This window comes from Halichoerus grypus, chromosome X (genome assembly GCF_964656455.1).
Source record: "Halichoerus grypus chromosome X, mHalGry1.hap1.1, whole genome shotgun sequence".
Taxonomy (NCBI): domain Eukaryota; kingdom Metazoa; phylum Chordata; class Mammalia; order Carnivora; family Phocidae; genus Halichoerus; species Halichoerus grypus.
Genome location: NC_135727.1, coordinates 32,251,886 through 32,256,080, shown reverse-complemented (window position 1 = coordinate 32,256,080; position 4,195 = coordinate 32,251,886). Strand labels below are relative to the sequence as shown.

The 4,195-nt window shown below is 42.8% G+C and overlaps 1 pseudogene; it reads left to right on the top strand.

The window, feature by feature from the left end:
• The first annotated feature begins 1,778 nt into the window (after positions 1-1,778).
• Positions 1,779-1,864, top strand: LOC118555664 (U6 spliceosomal RNA; annotated as a pseudogene).
• The last annotated feature ends 2,331 nt before the right edge of the window (positions 1,865-4,195 follow it).

The following is a 4,195-nucleotide window of genomic DNA, read 5'->3' as shown; positions in this document are numbered from 1 at the left end:
CCAGCTTTCCTTGGTGCTACTTGTAGATTATCAGGCACTAGCCCAACTGAAAACAATTACTTGCATTGTTTCTCACAGATGAGGAAAACTAGATCAAAGCAACTTTTAGGCATTCCTATTTCCCTGACATTAATGCCAACCCAACCTAGGCTTAAATCCTCCCTACTCACTGAGCTCCAGTCCCATTGGTCATCTCTCTGGTTTTCAACACACTGAGCATTTTCCTGCTTCAGAACAACCACACACCTCATGGCCTCTACCGGATATGCTCGTTAGCACATCTTCACCTTCACAAGATCCATTTCATCTTCTGATGATCTACCTAAATATCTTTCCATATCAGGTTGGTTCCTTCACCACCCTTGAGCATGATTCCATTTCTCAGCCTCTTGTTTTATTGGCTTCAATTTTTTTTTCCATTCATCTTTTTACTTGTTTCCATTTGTCAGTCTATCCTACTGGAACGGATGCTCTAAGAAAATAGGAAGTTGTCTGCCTTGTCCAGCATCATTTCTGAGACATGTAGCAGACCACATGGTGCAGAGTCCACCAGAGGCCGGCAAGAAATATCAAAACCCATAGATGAGGTGAACGGAGCGAATGCTCCTATAACGTACTAGAGTCACAGAGCTATGAAATGGCAGTGGTAGGATTTCAACCCAGGTCGTTTCCACTTTCAAAGCCTTCAGAAAGGGTAAAGACACAGGAACTAACGTGTTGACTACCTGTCATTTTCCAAGCCTTCAAAAAGGCCCCAGATAGAAAAACAAGGACCTGCCACTCAAGAGTTCAATCTATCTTGAAAGAGAAACAAGGAGGGGCACCTGGGTGGCTCAGTTGGTTAAGCATCTGCCTTCAGCTCAGGTCATGATCCCAGGGTCCTGGAATCAAGCCACACATCGGGCTCCCTGCTCAGCGGGGAGTCTGCTTCTCCCTCTCCCTCTGCTGCTCCACCCTGTTCATGCTCTGTCTCTCTCTCAAATAAATAAATAAAATCTTTAAAAAAAAATTTTTTAAAGACAAATAATTCATCTGTCCATTCATTCGATAAATATTTATTCAGACAAAAGACTGGAGAAAAGAAAGAATCCTGGCCCATGGAGAGGTGATTTTTTTCCCACGTTAGTTCTCCATTAGAAATAGATATCAATGGAACAACCTCGATGGAAAACAGTACAGAGGTGCCTCTAAAACTAAAACTACCATAGGATTCAGCGATTCTGCTTCTAGATACTTAGCTGAAGAAACAAAAACACTAATTTGAAACGATATCTGCGCCTGATGTTCAGTGCAGCATTGTTTACAATAGCACAGATTTGGAAACAACCTAAGAGGCTATCATCAGTGGAAGAATGGATAAGGAAAATTGGATTACATGCACATGCATGCACATGCACACACACACCACGGAATATTAATCGGGCATAGAAAAGTAGGAAATCTTGCTATTGGGACAACACGGATGGACCTTGAGAGCATTATGCTAAGTCAGACAGAAAAGGATAAATGCCATATGATCTTACATATATATGTGGAATCGAAAATGATAACAACAACAACCACCACAATGAACTCATAGAGAGAGAACACATCGGCAACTGCCAAAGGCAGGGGCAGGGGTCTGGGCAAAATAGCTGAAGGGAGCCAAAGGTACAAATTTCCAGTTATAAAATCACTAAGTCATGATGATGTAATATACAGCACGGTGACTATAGCTAATACAGTAGCTCATGCTTGGAAGTCACTAAGAGAGTAGATCTGCAAAGTTCTCAACACGAGTTCGCTTCAGCAGCACATACAGTACACTGGAACTATACAGAGATCAGCATGGCCCCTATGCAAGGATGAAGTGTTGCATATTTTTACATTTTGGTTCCCTGGGAGACCAGTCTTGTCAGTGCATGTGCAGTGGTGGGACCCCCGTCCCCACCCCAGCACACTCTCCCTCTGGGGATCCACTCACACTAAACCCTCTTCCCATGCCCCCACAACCCCACCTCCCTGGAGAGAAACTAGACATGGGGAATGGGGAGGGGCCCTGGCCAGGAGAGGGCGCCTTTCCTGTCATGATGTTGCACAGCTGAAGCTAATTTTATATATCAATTATACTACAACTAAAAAAAGAAATGCAGGGGTGCCTGGGTGGCTCAATTGGTTAAGCGTCTGCCTTCGGCTCAGGTCATGATCCCAGGGTCCTGGGATCGAGTCCCGCATTGGGCTCTTTGCTCAGCGGGGAGTCTGCCTGCCTCTCTCCCTGCTTGTGCTCTCGCTCTCTGTCAAATAAATAAATAAAATCTTAAAAGCAAAAGAAATGCATATCAAACTTACCAAGAAGATTATTTTTTATATCTATGCCTAGGATGTACCCTCCCCTCCCCCAAAGTTTGTGATTCAATGGATCTGGACTGGGCATCTGTGTTTGATTAAGAGCTGTACGGCCGATTTGAATTCACAGCCAGGCTGGCAAATCGCTGTCTACTGGAATACAGTATGATAACATACTATATTAGAAAAACAAATGAAATGGGAATCAATAGGACAAAAGGTATTCACAGCAGAAGTTGACATTTGAGCTGGTTATCGAAAAAGATAGGTGGTAGGTGCAGAGGGGGAGAAAACGTAACAGAGACACAAGTAAGATCAATTCAAGTAATAACGGCAATGAGAACAGCAGGAGTACAAATATTTACAAGTTTCCTTAGAATCCTAAACATTAGACCTCAAAGGACTATAGGGGTCACCTAGAGGTGTACTTCTCAAACGTCAATGCACATGGGAGTCATCTTGGGATCTTGTTAAATGAAGATTTGGACTCATTAAGCCTGGAGTGGAACCCGAGACTCAGAGACCACACTTTAAGTAGGGAGATTTTAGGGCTTCAGGGAAGAACACTGACATATCAAGCTGATTATTAAAGGAGCAGCACACCAACAGACAAATACAACCCAAAGACAGATCAAAGACCACATCAATCCATTCAGAGACCAAGACCCGAGCTCTGACTGTGGGGCTGACAGGGTCCAAACCAACACGTATGGCCATTCAACAGCCATCACTCTCTGTCTAAGGCACTTGCCCTGGAAAAAAAGCAAATCTTACACCTCGAGAGTTTAGGTCTCTATTGGCTCACAGGAACCTTTTTCTTCTTCAGTTTATTCTGAAAAGGGGCAGGAATGAGAGAGAAAATAGCTACTCCTTTGACACCTCATGATAGCAACCTTCCTTCTACTTCAAAATTATTCCAACAGAGTCCAACTGTAGGAGAATTTCAGAAATAACTCATTTCCCTTTTTTTTTTTTTTTTAAAGATTTATTTATTTTAGAGAGGGAGAGAGAGCATGACCATGAGGGGCAGAGGGAGAGGGAGAGAGAGAATCCCTGGCGGACTCCACGCTGAGCACAGAGCCCGATGCGGGGCTCGATCTCATGATGCTGAGATCACAACCTGAGCCAAAATCATGAGTCGGATGCTTAACTGACTGCACCCCCCAGGTGCCCCAGAAATACTCATTTCCTAATCATAGATCCTAACTGGCAAATAATCTTATTCTGATATTACAGAGATACCAAAGTGATACAGAAGAACAACCTTCAGGGCAATAAATATTCAAACTGATGAAGGTAAAGCACAAGTAAAGACACACAATTCCACGTATGCCTTCAAAAATCTACTTAGGTACCATTTTCTTCAGTCAAGTGCACATGGATGAAATATTGAATCAACACAGATGTCCAAATTTAACCTGCATTGTTGTATTTAATCCTCCCAGCAATCCTAACGTATTATTCAATCTGTTTCGGAGTTAAGACACTGAAGCTCAGAGATGTAACTTACAAAGGTATACATCTAGTAAAATCACACCTGGGATGGGAATCCAGACAGTCTGACTCCCAAGTCTTGTTTTCTTTCCATTTTACAGAACTGTTTTCCGTTAAGAATGGAAGATATGATCTCCCCATTACTGATCCCAATTTACTGAACACAGGACATTTCTATCAAAGCGCTCAATTCTCCCATAAATCAGCTAAGGGTTTAATTGTTGGTTTCACCTGATTGATTCTGAGATGGGTCCTTTTGAGAAATCAGCCTAGGAAAGTGGTTATGGTCCTACAAAAACCAGCATTAACATTACCTGAGTACTTGTTAGAAAGGCAAATTCTAAGGACGCACCAGAGACCTACTGCATGGGAATCC